The 17,041-nt window shown below is 46.3% G+C and overlaps 1 protein-coding gene and 1 long non-coding RNA gene across 2 annotated transcripts in view; both read left to right on the top strand.

The window, feature by feature from the left end:
• The window catches only part of KCNG2 (potassium voltage-gated channel modifier subfamily G member 2), a 100,383-nt gene that overhangs the window by 67,178 nt on the left and 16,164 nt on the right, over positions 1 to 17,041 (top strand). The window lies entirely within an intron of this gene.
• Positions 11,439 to 17,041, top strand: part of LOC109316521 — an 11,939-nt gene continuing 6,336 nt past the window's right edge. Inside the window, exons 1-3 of the long non-coding RNA XR_002102865.1 lie at positions 11,439 to 11,448; positions 14,425 to 14,430; positions 15,285 to 15,292. This is a non-coding gene — a long non-coding RNA (uncharacterized LOC109316521). The remainder of the gene's footprint in view (positions 11,449 to 14,424; positions 14,431 to 15,284; positions 15,293 to 17,041) is intronic.

Here is a 17,041-nt window from a genome sequence, read left to right as displayed (position 1 = left end):
AGCAACATTTAGTTACTAGATTTGGCCTCTTCTTACCTTATTACTGGTGAGGACTTCAAGACATAAGATGGTCTTTACTATATAAAGGGGGATGCTCTTTTCTTCCCTGGCTGAAGAGTGGTAGCTGAAGCAGGGTATGGAAAAGTGCTTGTTTGTAAAGCTGCAAAGGCTGCAAACAGATATTGCCTTTGTGCCACCATAAAAATTTTTATGGTGGCACAGTCTGAGGAAACATATGCCTCAGCCTTTCATTGCACCACAGTTACCCAAATTTGTGTGACAATTCCTACTCATAATTGTTTATGTTGCCTTTTCTAGGCCAACTTCTGTTCACTTATGGCAGGAAAGCATGGGCATCTCTGGACTGCCTGTACACTCCAGCCACATTGGGCAGGCACTCCCAGGGTTTCAGGAGCCCAATCTTGCATATCCTGGGAATCGCACTGCAGGGCATTCCTGCAGCACACGCTGCTGTGCCCCAACAGGGAGGTTCATCTCTATAAGCAGAAGAACCGCATCCTTGCTGATGTGCACCCCAGTGCAGGATAAGATAGGATCTCTAGTGTCAAGGACTCTCATCAGGCAGAGCAGCCTGGGCCATACCTACAGCAAGCCTCAGGTAGTGAATTTTCCCATGTTCAGGAGCAGCGAGTAGCCTGCTTGGCTGCTGGAAGTACTGTCTATCCATTTAACACCAGGTAGGGCCCTGGGTTTGCAGGCCAGTTCTGTTGTAGCCTCCTGGTTACTGACCCTGTTTTTGGTTTATTTCTGGATTTCAGCTTTTGATTTCCCTGTGGTTTAGTTTCCTGGCTTGGCTCTGTTTTTTAACCTCACTCTGTGGATTGCTACTTGGCATCTCGTCCCCGGTTCCCAACCCTGGATTGTGTGATGGACTGTGCTTCAGGATCTCCCTCTGGCTTCAGTATATGGCTACTGCCCTTTGACCCAGCCCTAGGCCCTGCTTGTCCTTGACATTCTAAGTATTAAGCCATATCTTACACCCCGGTCCTTGACATCTGAGAACAGTAGGGACCTGACCCTGAAGGACGACAGCTCTAGTAACATCTCTAGACACTAATGAAGCAGATCAGCTGTTGGGACACAGCACAGCTGATCCCACTCCAAACATGATGTCTGTTTATACCCTATAATGTCTCAGCATTTTGTAGTGCTGCAAACATGTGGCGTTAAGAGGGTATATAGGCATTTAAGCCTCCTGTCTAGAGAGCTATAAAGCCGCCTCAAAGTTGTCCCCATAAATTAAATTACTTTAAATATATAAAACGTGCAATTCTCAGCTTTGTGCAGAGGTGGAGCTAATGAGTGGCATAGTCAGCAACTATGAACTGAACATCTGCAACCCCAGTGTAAACCAAGGACTACATCTCCGTGTACTGATAGGCACTCCCTGAGGGTTAGACTACCCAACTCATTCTTGCTCAGCATTGGCTGAGTCCTTCCACCTTTCCAGCCAACTGAGCCATACTGTAATGAAAAGTCATTGCTGTAATGAAAAAACAACATACGTGAAGATTGTTTACTCCAAGAAATTGTTTATGACCCAACTCCTCTGGACAATACAAGAAGTTTCCCTGTGGACCCCCTGACAACTACAATCTGCATTTGGATATCTGGATCAAATATATGGTTCCATATGCATAATTGAAGCTGACCAACAAATATTTATCCTTGCTTAAAAGACAAGAAAATGAGAATAGCAACTTGGCTATCATTTATTACCTCTTAGTTAAATACTGCTAGTTTCTGATGTCTGCTTAAATCAGATCAGCTTTAAATATTTTTCTCTTATCTCTTTATATTTGCTTTTGCATTGGTTTCATTTGCCCTTTTGTTCTTCAAGGACATTATTTACACATTTCTGTTGAAGAAACCTGGTTCTAAAATAGGCACCTTTTCAAGAGTATAACAGAAAAGTGTGAACCTGATCATTTGGAAAAAAATAATCTTTTAATGTATGGCTGATTTTCAGTTCTCCCTACTCCAGTACTGGAATTCAGTGAATTAATGAGTACTGTCCTTTTAATCATCACTTTGTCGTGTGTAAACCGCTTTAATGGTGTCCGTGTTTGCACGCCTTGGCAGCATATTGCACATTAATTCCAGCTGATGTAGGAAATTCGCCAGTGTAACGCATCTTAAATGACTTGGGGTACAACAAACTAAAACTCCTCTGAGGAGTTTTAGTTTGCTGCCCCTACAGCCACAGAGCAAAGCACCAGGCCCCATGCAACTCAGGGGCTCTGCAGGAAGCTCTGCAGACAGCCTGGCAGCAGCCCGAGAAGGCAGGCTCTGTCCAAGAAAAACAGCGAGCCTTATATTCCTTCCCCCACTCCCCCCACCCCTCAAAGCCTGCCTGCCTGAGCTGTCCAGGGGCCTGGTGTTTCCCTTCACAGTTGCAGTATCCCCTGGGACTACCCAAGCCAGCTGCCTGTGGGTGGGAGCCACCTGTGGGGGCTGCCACTGCCACAAGGGGAAGCACCAGCATTCCCCCCACCCCCCTCCAGCCCAGGGACCACTCCGCCTACTAGCAGCTCACCCTCCACTTTCCACCGCCGTAGAGGCAGGTAAGCGCAGGGTGTGTGCACAACACAGGTTTAAAAACCCACTGCTTCGATTTAGGGGCCCTGTTTCATCTATACATGCCTTAGTCAGAAATCTCCTCTTGTATTGTACCAGACAGGGCAAAAGATGAGTCTTGTGCAGTTATTTAAGTGACATGCTTAAAAGTAGCAGAGGAAAACCAGACCTACACTTTCATCTAAGCCCTACTTTTTGCATAATGTGAAGAGCTCTTCTAATTAAGGAAATTATAATGGGAAGTTACAGTTCAAGAAGCTTGAATTGGAGAACATATTACAAAAGAGAGACTCAAATAATAGTAATAACATAAAGAGAGTTGAGGTTGTTTAACCTTCTCAGTTTAATTTACACATATTGTATATTCTTCCTCCAGCTTTCACATCACTTAGGATAGGGAAGAGATATACATTATGAATGCATATTTTAAGTGACTGGAAGTATTTTTTCACTGAAGGTATACCCAGATGTTATTTCAGACATTGTTAAGGCCATTCCTGCATAACAGCTACTCTCATTGACCTGTTTAGATTTGTAAGCTATGTTCTGTTGTAGTTAAGTGGGGCAGAGCTATAAGTATTCAGGACTCTGGGGTGCAGGAAAAAGTGAACATCTGTTGAACAAACAGCATCAGATTGTCTCACCAGCCTCAAGGTACTGGACTATTTTTATAGAGAGAGAGCACCTGTCATTTTTAAGTTGAATCATTTATTTGTGTTAATGAAAATAATGTAATAAGATGAAAGAGAGACTACCCTCGGCATTTTCTATCCCAAGAGGCCACTCCATTTCAAACTCTTTATAAGGTTTTCCATTAATCTCTTTCTCTGTCTCCAATATGCAACTGTATTATGGCATTGCATCCTATCTTATTCACCACTATTAGAGCAGCACCTTTTTGTGAAATACAGGTGCTCTGCTCTCACAAATGGGAGTCTTAATGAGGCTTGTTTTATTCCTTGTGGAATGACGAGCTTTAGAAGTAGAGACATGGTCAACATAAGACTTGTATTTAAAAATGCTGACACCTGTAGTATTTGTCGCATAGTAGCTAGATGTTTCCATTGATTTTCAAAAGAAGGTGCAAGAATTAGACTTCAGGGCTTGTAGCCAAAAGTTTGTGATTGTCTGGAGTTAGGACTGTGTCTGTGACTGATGGAATACAACATTCAGAAGTTGGAGCTTCTCTTTGGCTGGTTTGAAAATCCCAGCTTTTACTTCATTCATCATTACGCTAAGTGCACTAGCAGTAATTTGTAACAACATCAGAGATTCTTGTAGCTGAAATATTTCTGACCAGCTCTGATTCACTTTTTCCCATTTATACTTGCTTTTTGTGCTTTACCTGCTGTGGATGGATCAGCCAGCCACTAGTTGTTGGGGGGAAGGAACTAAGGCTAAGGACAGACATTCAAATAGACTGAACTGATTCAGTCTTTGCAGGCTAGTCTAACCTGCAACACTTGAACCAATTTGGAGGTGGATAGATGTTCCCTTTTCATTCTAGAAATGCAGGCACATGCCTGCAGTGGCTCAGGCTAGAAGATGGGGGGGCAATAGAACAACCCTCCCTTCCCTTCACAGTGCTGAGCTTAGGGAGGTGGCCAGACCCGGGGGGGGGGCGGTGGCCAGACTCTGGCATTCCCCCCAGCATGTGGTCTGCTAGCTAATGCTGAGGTGTCTGCATAAGGCAGAGGGACAGGGGAAATAATTCCTGTTTAGCAGGGAGAAGCCAGGCAGGCGCTCTGTGTCTGCAAGTCTGTGGTGGAGCTCTGGCCAGGGAGCAGATGGGAGGGGCCAGCCCTGCTATGGAGCAGAGAGCCCTGCCCAGCCCAGAGCGGATACCGGGATGCTGGGAGAGTCTGGTTTATCTTAAACCAGCAAGGGGTGTGGAACAGACATCGCATAAATTGGTTTGACCCAAATCAGTTAAGTCTGATACTACATTCAACTAGGTTTATCTCAAACCAGTTTTAGCCATTTTCAAACTGGTTTATGTGCACTGAACGTTTGTTCTGTTACAGGTTTAAACCAGTTTCTGATCACTTAAACTGGTATATGTGTAATGTCTGTCCCTAGTCCAAATGTCCTAACAAATCTGTTCCATCTCTAATTACTGTGAAGTTGTGGACAGTGAAACTGATGTCCTTGCTTAGTGGGGCAACTTCTCACAGCACTGCATAGGAATATTTTCGTTAAAAAAGAAGTCTTCATTATTTTTATTGTATAAACTTGACATTTTTTGTGTTCATGTAAAACTAGTTTTCATGAACTCCAGATTGCAAATCAGAAGCTTAGTCATAGCACCCTCTAAATTGCGAGATCCATAGGTATAAGAACTATATGTGTTATTACTTTGTGCTGCTTAGTCTAGTTTATTCACCAAGTATCTACAATTTGACACAGACTGTAAACTATTTGTGGCAAAGTTGTTTTCTTTGTGATATGTTGTTACAGTCCCTACTACTGGTCTCTTATTATTATAGGACATATTATACACATAACAGATTTTCTTAACAAGATCTGGAACTTGTTATATCCCTGAGAGGGCCATAATGGCAACAGTGGATATCACCAACCTGTGCATCAATATCTCACACTGTGAAGGCACAACTGCTTGCATGAATTACCTCCAAGTAAATGTACCACACTTGGATCAACAGCTACAACACACATTTTATCTTCACCCCATAACAACTGTCCTTTCAACAACTGTCACATCCTCTAAACCATGGACACAACTATCAACACAAAGATGGCCCCCAATATGCCAACCCTTTCATGAGCCACCTGGAAGAAAAGTTTCTAGAAAACTGTGCCATCAAATCTACCTTATACCTGTGCTATCTTGATGATATTTTCATCCTCTGAACTGAATACCTGGACTCACTTATTGACTTCCCCCCACAGATTCAACACCTACGTCCCTTTGATGAAATTCTCTCAGGAATACTCCTACACAAGCATCAATTATTCGGATACCACAATCCACATCCAGGAAAATAGAAAACCCACAGACCACCATACAGCTACAAAACCAGCAACCACTCTGGGCCACCAAGAAAGTTGGAATCTATAGTTAGGCTCTCGGATACCACCACATCTGCTCTGACAAGAATACTCATGATACCCACCTTACCAGCCTGAAAATGCCTTTGCCTGGCAAGGACACTTCAGCAGAGAAATAGATTTTATCTTTGAATGAGCCACACACATACTCCACAGTAACCTACCCCACACTGATTGCACTCTCCTAGTTATCATCAGACAATTATAGCTTATAACCAGAAAAGATCAAATCTTGATGGAAATATTCCCAACCTCTAGATTCCTGGTTTTCAAGCAACCCCCCAAACCTGATACATCTCCTGGTCAGAAGCATGAACTTGAACTTACATAAAAGCAGTCATGAATGTGAGGATTGTATTCCATGGGTTACAGATATAGTTCAAACCAAAACATCCAGAACCCTGTAGACTGCAAATCCAAAACCTTATCATTGTTCTGAACAGTTTGAGCATCTTTTATCAAACTCCCACAGAGCCTGCAAATATTATATCTACAGCAAAATTTTCATTGCAAGGCTCAGGGGGAGTTATGATCGTGTCCTTAGGTAACTTACTGGGAATTGTGTGTCCCTATGAATCATCACTGTGAGCCAATCTTTAAAGGGAAAGAAATACCAGTATTGTTCTTTCTATTGGTTTCCTGGTTATCCCATTCTGCCAGTGGGCTCCAGCTAAAGCTGTTTGTGTTATAGCATCATTCAGTGTGTTAGGTCCCTTTACTACAAGCTAGCATGGCTATTATTTTGTTACCATGGGCTGAGAGGTCTCGCACTGCTGTTCTGCAAAGCACTGGTACTCACTGAAGTGGCCTATCAGGTCACTGTTCTGCATCCCTGTTGCTCAGAATTAAAGCTGGCTGGAAGCCACCTAGACAAATAGTAGAACATGGCCCTCCTTTGAGAACCATTTTCAGAGATAGCTGGTCCCTCCTTTGTCACTGAAGCAAGCTGCATAGGAATGGAAGTGATGTGAAGAGTAATTAGGGAATGGTGATAAAGCACTGTGTGGATAGAGTGCTGTGTAATCATCAATCATATGTGGCCATTACTGTCCTGCTGAAGCAGCCCTTGACAGTTCTAAGGTTTTTTTTCTCTTTCACTGCGCTTGCTTGTTCCTTTTAGAAACTATTCTCTCTGCTTTACAAATGAGGGTAAAGAGAGACTCAAGTGAAGTCATTCAAACAGTCTTTGACGAAATCCTATGGTAATGGCTGCTTGACATCCACCCACACTTTTAAAGTACAGTGGGCATGTGCTAAGGGCTTACTTTTCAATACCCTCATTCACACTGAGCAGCATCCTTATCACATAGACCAGGGGTGTCAAAGATCTGGAGCCTAGGCCTGCAGCATGTGTTGGCCCTGGCTGTGCATGCTGCATATAGCACATGGAACCCATCTAGCACAAGCTGCACATGGTGCGGGACTGGCCTGAGGTGCATGATGGATCTAGGTCTGGTCCAGATTGGACCTACAGACCAGCTGCCCTTGCTGAACCCAGTACACAGCTGGTCTGGCATGGGTGCTACATGCAATGCATGCCCTGGACTAGCACACATTGCATGCCACACACAGGGCGAGGGTACATTGAATGCTGTATACAGTGGGCATGGCTACATGCTGTGCCTGCACTGGACGAGCCCTGAAGACTACATCTGGCATATGGGTCCTATCTGGAGTGACCCCGGATCAAAAAAGGGAGGAAGGAGGACCCAGGAAACTACAGGCCCATTAGTCTTACCTCGGTGCTAGGGAAGCTCTTTGAGAAAATTATGCAGGAGCACATCGCCAAGGGACCAGCAGGGTGGATCATGCTTAGGGGCAACCAACATGGGTTCATTTGAGGCAGGTCCTGTCAGACCAACCTGGTGGCCTTCTACGACCAGGTCACAAAATCCATGGATGCAGGTGTCACGGTAGACTTAGTCTTCCTGGACTTTAGGAAGGCCTTTGACACTGTCTCTCACCCCGTTCTCATTAAGAAATCAGGTGACTGTAGCATCGATGCCTACACAGTCAGATGGGTCACAAATTGGCTGGAGGGCTGCACCCAGAGAGTCAACCAAACCTACCTTCTGCCTGACTTCTGACTAACATGGCTACAGAACTCCTTCTTTTCTTAGATTATTTGATAAAGGAAGAAGGAAGGAAAAGCAAAAAAAGCAGTCTTAAAAAAAAAAAGTGTTAAATAATAGGAAGTAGCTTCACTCCTCCTGTCAAGCCCATTCCAAAGTGAGCAGGGATAGGTAAACAGGCTAAAGCAATGTGGTGGTGCAATGACAGGGAGTCATAAGAAAATGGAATGTAGAAGGCAAAGAGACTACAAGGATGGGGCAGAAAAAGAAAATAAAAGGGGAGAGAGAGAGAAGCAGCTTAATGCTGCCAAGGGATCAGATCAGCTTTAAAAATGAGGCAGACAAAGATATAAGGAAGGATGAGAGAGAAAGAGAGAATGAAAAGGTTAAGAAGTGGATTGGATGAGCTAAAACAGAATAGGGAGGGAGAGCATGAGGGAAACCCATCTTGTCCCAGAACTGTACAACCTGGCTGGTGGCAGGTGTGAAGTGCATCCTGCCTTAGCACCAATTTCTCAGTGGTGTCAGGAGACAGGTGATTAAAGCAGGAGCATCTGAAAAGGGAGGACATCCCTTTCCACGTTCCAAAACATGACTGCCGTGTTTCTCTTGGGTAATTCCTTTCAGCTAAAAGTGTTAGTTCTTTGTGTTGATGTTCCCCACTGAAAGTAATCAAACTGCACATAAACGCCCTTGGCATGGACTCAGCCGCGCTGTGGTCCTATTTTGTTGTGATTTACATGTTGTAGCTCTGCAGAGCAGCTACTTGTGGGAAATAATCCCTGTCTATTTTCTCAGTTCCTGCCATGTTTATGTGAAGCAGATGTTCAGTAAATTCCAAGTGTTGCCACTTTAGATTTTTGGGACAAGATCTCAGAGCAGAATCTTTCTTTATACACTAGATAAGAGTTACAGGCTGGTATTGGACACAAATTGGATAAGCTGATTTGCAGGTCAGTCTTCTCTCCACATTGCTGCTGTTCAGGACCCAGCATCTCCTCAGAAATATACAGGAAAGAATTAAAGGGCATCTTGACAACTCCAGTCTCAGCATTGCTGACTGTGGTGCTGCCATTCAGATGCAGAAAAAAGAGCTGGGTTTTCAGTTTTTAGGACAGGCTGGACACCTCTACTTGTTCATTAATGCACCAGAATTACGGTGCATTAAGTTTAGTACCTGCAGCAACAGCTACTAAATGTACCATAATCAGCGCTACTGCACATTAGCACAGTTTTTGCCAGCCACGCTAATGCTAAGTTGAATTCGTCCAATGGGCGTTAAGTGTCTTGTGTAGACGTGCCCATTATTGGTTTGTTTTTAATTGGTTCAGTCTAAATTAGACCAAAACCTAAACTTTTGTAATGTCATACAAATCGGAAATCCCAAGAAAATTCCATATCCGAAGTACCAGTGCATATTTTCCAAAGAGTATGATGTTTCCAGCTGCTCCAAAAAAATTAACATTCAGTCCAGCTTTGCTCTGGCTAATAGCAGCTGTATAACAGACAAGACTGAGCAGCTGCTTGGGATCCCAGGGTCTGTGGCTCCACTTACAATCAAGGCTTTTAGGGTCCCAGCTGCACTGGCATGGCTTGGAGTCAGGGAGCCTGATATTCCCCAGCCCAACCCTAGAACAGATCTACCTAGTGAGGTTGCTGAAGAGGCAGGGCTCTGGAAGCACTGGGTACCCCCAGTCCTGCAGTACTTCTGATCCTGGATCTTATTCACATGGCCACTACCAGTTGTCCTCCTAGTTAAAAGTAAAGGGATTCTAGGGCTGGAAGAGACCTCCAAGGTCACCAATTCCAGTTCCCTGCAACTGCCTCAAATAATCCCTTTCATAAACTAATCAAGCTCCATTAACAAAAAAGGTATCCTGGAATTTTGCTGCAGCTCCTCTTGATGGGAAGTCTTTTCTGAAACCTCACTCCTCTGTTGCTTAGAAACCTTCTCCAGTTTGCAGCCCAAACTCATTCTTGCCTAATTTCTACTCATTCATTCTTATGCTGATGATGTCCTTCAGCTTAAATAGTTGTTTTCCTTCCCCCCCACCCCAGATGTACTATAGAGAACAGTCATATCTCCTCCTGATCTTTGTTTTATAAGGCTAAATAAGCCAAGTTCTTTTCATCTCTGCCTGTATCCAGCATATATGACAGCTTTTCCTTGCCCCTCATCCTAGTTGCCTTTCTCTGTTCTTGGGCTCTAGTTTGAGACAAACTTCTGTGGGCTGTTAGAGCTGCCCTCCTGATGGAGGTGGTAGCCGCCCTAGAAGGCTACCTCCAGGCCCACGAGGCCCTCCTCGCCGTGGGCGACGTCTTCCCGCCGCTGCCAGTCATTCCAGCGGTGGCCAGTGAGCTGGCTGACCAGCCCAACACGCTACTGAGGCTCCCCATGCCCCCCAGAAGCAACATGGGCTGCCCCTTCGGCACGCTGCCCTAGAGGGGACTCTACACGTAGGTGGTGCACACCTGGCATGCCCAGATGCTGGCTGGCTGCCCCAACACCATGTGGCGGCATCACCTGGCATTGCCCAGGACCCCAGCATAGCGCACACTGTACAAGGCACCCACCGCTAAGAAGACTAGTGACCTCCAGTGGAGATTGGTGCATGGTATCCTGGCCACTGGCACCTTTGTGCGCCACCTGGACCCGGGAGCTTTGGCAGCTGCCCCTTCTGCCCAGGGGTGCTGGGAGAGAACATTTTCCATGCCTTTCTCAACTTCCCCCCCGGCTGCGGCTGCTCTTTGCCGCCCTTGGGGCGCTGCTTTGGGCCCTGGGCCAGGAGTTTTCAGAGGACACATACATCTGTTCTTCCCTATACTGAGTGGCCAAGCGGGGCGCAGTCAGCCTAGCCAACTTCCTGGTGGGCCAGGCCAAGGTGGCCACCCCGAAGAGCTGTCAAAACCGGATCACTGGGACCGGGATGGACGACGCCCTGCAGCTCTTCTGCCTGCTGGTGCAGGCCTGCCTCTCACTTGAGTTCGAGCATGTGGTCCTCCGGCGGATGGTGCCCACCTTTGAGGAATGCTGGGCCATCGAGGGGGTGCTGTGCCGAGTCAAGGGGGGATGCCTGCTCCTTACACTGTGACACCACCACCTGATCAGGGTACGGGGGCGGGTCCAGTGAGCCAAGACCTCAGGCTTTGTCCATGCAGGCTGACTCCTGATGTCCTGAAGCCCCCCTGGACATCTCTGCTGGCAGAACTGTATATATGTATATTTTTCTTTGTCCCCTGTTTTTTTTATCTTGTGCAGTGTGTGCGGGCAGGCCATGAGCCCAGGTCTTGTCCTTGAGGCCCAGACCTTCCGGCCAACCTGTATATAGGCTTTACTGCTCCCCACTTGTCACCTTCCTGGAATAAACGCTTTTAAAAGCCTTTCCCATGAGTGATTCTTGCTTCTGTACTGTATTGGGTTTTGCCAAAGAACTGATTCAAGAGACATGTCCAGATGGGTATGGACATTTGTTTCCCCAAGGACAAGTAGCAGCAGCACATCTTGTACCACTGCTGCTTGTCCCTAGGGAACACTCATTCCACTTACTCTCTGCCATGTGGCAGGTTACCCTGGGTGGGGTAGGGGCAGCTGGGGCAACTGTGCTGGCCCCAGAAGCCTTACCTGTAGTCCTGGGGATTTCCTAGGGCTGCAGCCATGACAGGAAGCCTGGCTGGCGGCCAGAGCATGGCTCCAGCTGGCCAGGTTCCAGTTCTGAGTGCACTGCAGCCACATGTACTGCCCCACTTCTTTTCGGTGTGGTTTTTTTTGATTTCCCAGGGTCAGACCACCTCCCCCCTCCCCATGCTGCAAGATAGCAGCATGGAGAATTCCTGCATGTGTGGTGTGTGGCCCTGAAGATGGGTGTGTGGCACCACATACTCCACATCCATGCTCATCTGGATGCAGCCAAGTAGTACAGCATGAGTTTAAAAAAATTAAAAATGAATTAACCCAAAACTTAAAGAATGGGGTTCTAACCCTGAAGCCAAAACTTGAAACACAAAATCATAGAAAAGTAAGGTTGGAAGGAACCTCCAGAGGTCATCAAGTCTAAAATCCTGCTCAAGGCAGCATCATCCTTATCCAAACTGTCCCATACAACTCCTTGTCTAACCTGTTTCTAAAAACTACACAGTGGGCATGTCTACATGTGCACATTTACTGCTTAGTAATCAAAATTACTGCACAATACCCAAAAATTACTGTGCAGTACAGATGGTGTCTACATATGCACATCCATACTGAGCAGTAAATATGGCAACTTACATCAAACTTGGGCATAAATTTAAAATCTGCATGATGTATAGTATCACATTTATGCCCAATTAGTACTGCGCAGTAAGGTTGTGTGAGTGGACTGACTTGGGAGTCAGTCCATGCACACAGCGTTACTGCGATTTAATGCCTGCACGTGTAGACGCCGACATAAACACTTACTGTGGAGTAAGTGTAATACACAGTAAATGCACGTGTATGATAGGGATGAGTGAACGTGTCTACAACTACAAGGCACATTGCACAAAGATACCAAAAGCACCCTAATATGCTGAAGATAAAGCAACAGGACAAAGGCTGTTAGTATCCCATTGCTGCAAGGGTCGCTAAAATGCACTCATGGGGGGCATCCAGATGAACGCAGATGTGTGGTATGTGGTGCCACAAACAGCACCTGTAGCCCCCACACCACACATGAAGCGTTGGGGGGGCGGTGATTTTGGCATCAAAAAGCCCACGCCAAAAAAAGCAGGACCGCGCATGTGGGTACAGTGCGCACCACCCAAAACTGAAGCCTGGTCAGCTGGAGCCATACTCTGGCTGGCCGCCAAGCTTCCTGCTGCTGGAGTACCACAGCTTCAGGTCTCAAAGGCCCCCAGGTAAGGCCGGTGGAGCCCGCAGAGTTGCTCACCCCAACCTCCCCTACCTCATCCCCTGCCATGCAGTAGCAGTTCCCTGGAGACAAGTAGCAGCAGCACAAGGCATGCTGCTGCTACTTGTCTCTGGGGAAATGCACATTCTCACTTATCTGGATGCACCCACGAGACTCAAGGAAGAGAGCCATGGCCCTCACTACAGAGGAGGGCAAAGACCCTTGGAGTCCATACCAACCTGACCTTGAGGGAAAATTCCTTCCTGATCCCAAATGCAGGAATTGGTCTGACCCTGAACAGAGGGATAAGATCCTTTAACAAGAAACCTCTGTGTTCTAATCATTGGCACACCCCAGTCAAAAACCCCAACCTTGACAGCAGCCGACACCCAGTGCTTCAGAGAAAAATGACAAAAACCATCAAGACAGGACAAAATTCTTTCCCAGCCCCACATGGCAACCAGCAAAGCCCAGAAATATGGGAGAAACCAAAAAATCTCCATTCTGCTCTGCAACCTGGGGACAGTAAGCATAATTTCACACATCTGGTCCCCTAACTGGACAGCCAGAAGTCTTTCTGTACCTCAGTGAAGAAGTTTTTCCTGATGTCCAGCTTAAACCTGCTTTGCTGACATCTGAGGAGCTGACTAAGCGCAGATGCTTCCCAAAACCCAAACATTTCAAATGTAGATAGGTAGGAATACCACCTAGTCACAGTCTGGTCCTACAGAGATAGCAAGAAGCAGTGAGAAGGCAATCAGCCTTTAACAAGCCACCCTGACAAAATGTTCCTGCCACAACATTAAAGCACAACTCCAATCCATGATCTCCCGCTACCCCCTCACCACATAAGGGGGTGATACTGTTGAGCTGGGGTTTACTTCCCTGTCATTGCTCATGTTCACAGCTGTAACCATAGGGATCCAGAGGTTTTTAAAGAACTTTAAATGTCTGCATCTCAGGATGAGGTACTGTGCCATTCCTGAGAGACTTCTTAAGGTAATGATCACTGGGGGAGATGTGTTTCTGTATTTCCTGGTTTTTAATGTTTGTGTTCAGTATTTTTGTTGTGTGCATTTCCTGTTCCTTCAAGATGGATCTCAGTTTTTGGTGGCTCCCTTCTACAAGGCAATTTTATGCTATTGACTGCAGCATTTACCTAATGTGTGGAAGAGGAGGCATGTGAATCCTGATCTCCCACAGCCTGGGCATGTGTCCTAGCTGTGGACCTGTCATATAGAAGAAGGGCACTGCTACCACCTCTGCAGACTTTGAAAGGACTGTGTAGGCACCTACCTAATGCAGAGGGTTCAGGCCACTGAATCCTGAGATAATTGTGTAGGGAACCTAGATAGTATCCCAGGCCTGTGGACTCTGCTTCAGGGACCAGGCACCTACATTTTAGGTGCTGCAGTATTCACTGTTGCAATACAGGTTCCCTACAGCCCAGCCCTGAAGGAGATCTTGGTGGCATGTGAGGTGGAAGTTGAAGACCTAAATCCAAAGGAACATTTCACAAACCAGCACCTAACTGTTGAAGCACCTGAGAGGCCACAGTCTCCTAACCTTCTTGGTGAAAATGAAAGTGCTAACCCTGCATATTCCCAGAACTTCCACCAAAGTCAGGCAAGCATTAGGTACCAACCTACTTAAGGTCATTTAAGAGTCATAAAGGAGGCTTCTCTGCCTCCATGTCCCTGGAAGGGCTCAATCCAGAAGGCATGCTTAAACCAGGCCGAACACGCGTGGGCAGCATTGAGATTACAACTATGTGGGACACCTGTTGTCACTTTCATTTCAAGACTTGACCCAAGGAGGAGGTGGTCATAGGTACCTTTTACCTAATTCATAGAAAAACAGGGCTAGAAAAAGGGCCTTTGGAGTCCGTGTTGTCCAGCCCTTGATCAAGGCAGGAACACCCTAGCTTAAGCTGTCCTAGACAAATGTTTGTCTAATCTGAATTTAGACATTTCCAGTGACAGAGCTTTCATAACCTTTCTCTCTCTAAGTAATTTGTTCTAGCACAAACCACCCTTACTGAGTTAGAAAGTTCTTCTTAATATCCAACTAATTTCTCTCATTGGAATTGAACCCCATTACTTCTTGTTCTATATGTGCAGCCATCCCCTCTTTTAGGTATTTGTCAAATTTACAGTAACCAACCCCAACTGCTGAGGCAAGTATTGGGGAATTCTGGAAGCATGGGTCTTGATTCTAGAAGTGCCGATTCTTTACATTGCTTCTTTACCCTCTTTGCCACTGCCATCCTCTGAATGCCATCCCCTTGCAGAGGAAGCGTGAGATATACAGGCACTTAGTTCATGTACAGGCACGTAGTTACCTCAGGTGCCTGTACATGAACGCACAGAGACTGGGAAACAAGCAGGAAGAATTGGAAGTCCTTGCACAGTCCCAGAACTATGATGTGATTAGAATAATAGAGACCTGATGGGATAGCTTGCATGGCTGGAGCACCGTCATGTGTAGGTACAAACTGTTCAGGAAGGACAGGAAAGGAAAGAGAGGAGGAGTTGCACTTTATATAAAAAGGCCATATGCTCAGAGCTCTACTATGAAACTGGAGATAGGACTCTTTAGAGTTTCTGGGTTAGAGTCTGAGGGGAAAGCAACAAGGGTGATGTTGTGGTAGGGGTCTGCTATAGACCGTCAGACCAAGAGGATGAGGTAGGTGAGGCTTTCTTCAAACAGCTTGTGGAAGTTTCCCAATCACAGGCCCTGGTTCTGATGGAGGACTTCAATCACCTTGATACCTGCTGGGAGAGCAATACAGCAGTGCACAGGCAATCCAGGACGTTTTTGGAGAGTACTGGGGATAATTTCCTGGTGCAAGTGCTGGGGTGGCCAACTGGGGGCCATGCTCTTCTTGACCTGCTGCTCACAAACAGGGAACAATTGGTGGGGAATATAGTAGTAGATGACAACTTGGGTGGCAATGACCATAAGATGATTGAGTTCAGGATCCTGAGGAAAGGAAGGAGGGGGAGCAGCAGAGTAAGAACCCTGGACGTCACAAAAGCAGACTTTGGCTCGCTCAGGGAACTCATGGGCAGGATCTCTTGGGAAGCCAGACTGAGGGGGGGAGGCGTCCAGGAGAGTTGGCTGTACTTCAAAGAAGCCTTAGTGAGAGTGCAGGAACAAACCGTCCCAATGTGCAGGAAGAATAGCAAATATAGCAGAAGATCAGCTTGGCTTGGCAGGGAACTCTAAGTCACAAAAAGGAAGCTTATAAGAAGTGGAAACTTAGACCAATAAATAAGAAGGAGTTTAAGAGCACTGCTCGGGCATGCAGAGATGAAGTTGGAAAGGCCAAAACACAATTCGAGTTACAGTTTGCAAGGTCTGTGAAGTGTAACAAAAAGAGTTTCTATAAATATGTTGGTAGCAAAAGGAGGATCAGGGAAAGTGCAGGTCCCTTACTGAATGGGGGAGGCAAACTTGTGACAGAGGATGCTGAAAAGCTGAAGTACTCAATGCCTTCTTCACCTCAGTCTTCACAGGCAAGGACAGCTCCCAGACTGCTGCACCTGGCAGCACAGTTTGGGGAGGAGGTGAGCAGCCAACAGTGCTAAAAGAACAGGTTAGGGACTATTTAGAAAAATTGGACATATACAAGTCCATGGGGTTGGATGGGATGCACCCAAGGGTGCTGAGGGAGTTGGCTGATGAAATTGCAGAGCCACTGGCCATCATCTTTGAAAACTCATGGCAATCAGGAGAGGTCCCAGATGACTGGAAAAGGGCAAATATAGAGCCCATATTTAAGAAAGGGAAAAAGGAGGATCCAGGGAACTACAGACCAGTCAACCTCACCTCAGTCCCTGGAAAAATCATGGAGCAGATCCTGAAGGAATCCATTTCTAAATACTTGGAGGAAAAGAAGAGGATTAGGAACAGTCAGCATGGATTCACCAAGGGCGAGTCATGCCTGACCAACCTGATTGGTTTCTGCAATGAGGTGACTGGCTCTATGGATGCAGGGAGATCAGTGGATGTGATATACCTTGATTTTAGCTAGGCTTTTGATACAGCATCCTCACGAGCATAGAATATTGGCAGCAGGATCCAGAAAAGCTAGGGCTTCCTTTCTCCCACAGGAGCAATAGAAACCACTTCTTTTTGCTTGTTGTTCTGTGGGCCCATGGATCTTGCATTCCTTGTTGCCCACTGACTCAGTTTCAGCAGGAGGAATGGAAAGTGGCCCCAAAGTTAACCATAGTTTTATAGTTTCATAGTTTCTAGGGTCGGAAGGGACCCGAGCAGATCATCTAGTCCGACCCCCTGCCATGGCAGGAAAAAATACTGGGGTCAAACGACCCCAGCAAGATGTGCATCTAACCTCCTCTTAAACACCCCCAGGGTAGAAGCCTGCACCACTTCTCTTGGAAGTTGGTTCCAGACCCTAGCCGCCCTGAC

Source organism: Crocodylus porosus, unplaced genomic scaffold (assembly GCF_001723895.1).
Source record: "Crocodylus porosus isolate Cpor-Errol unplaced genomic scaffold, CroPor_comp1, whole genome shotgun sequence".
In the NCBI taxonomy this organism is placed as follows: domain Eukaryota; kingdom Metazoa; phylum Chordata; order Crocodylia; family Crocodylidae; genus Crocodylus; species Crocodylus porosus.
Note: the sequence above shows the minus strand (reverse complement) of the source record. Positions and strands in the feature narration are given on the sequence as shown.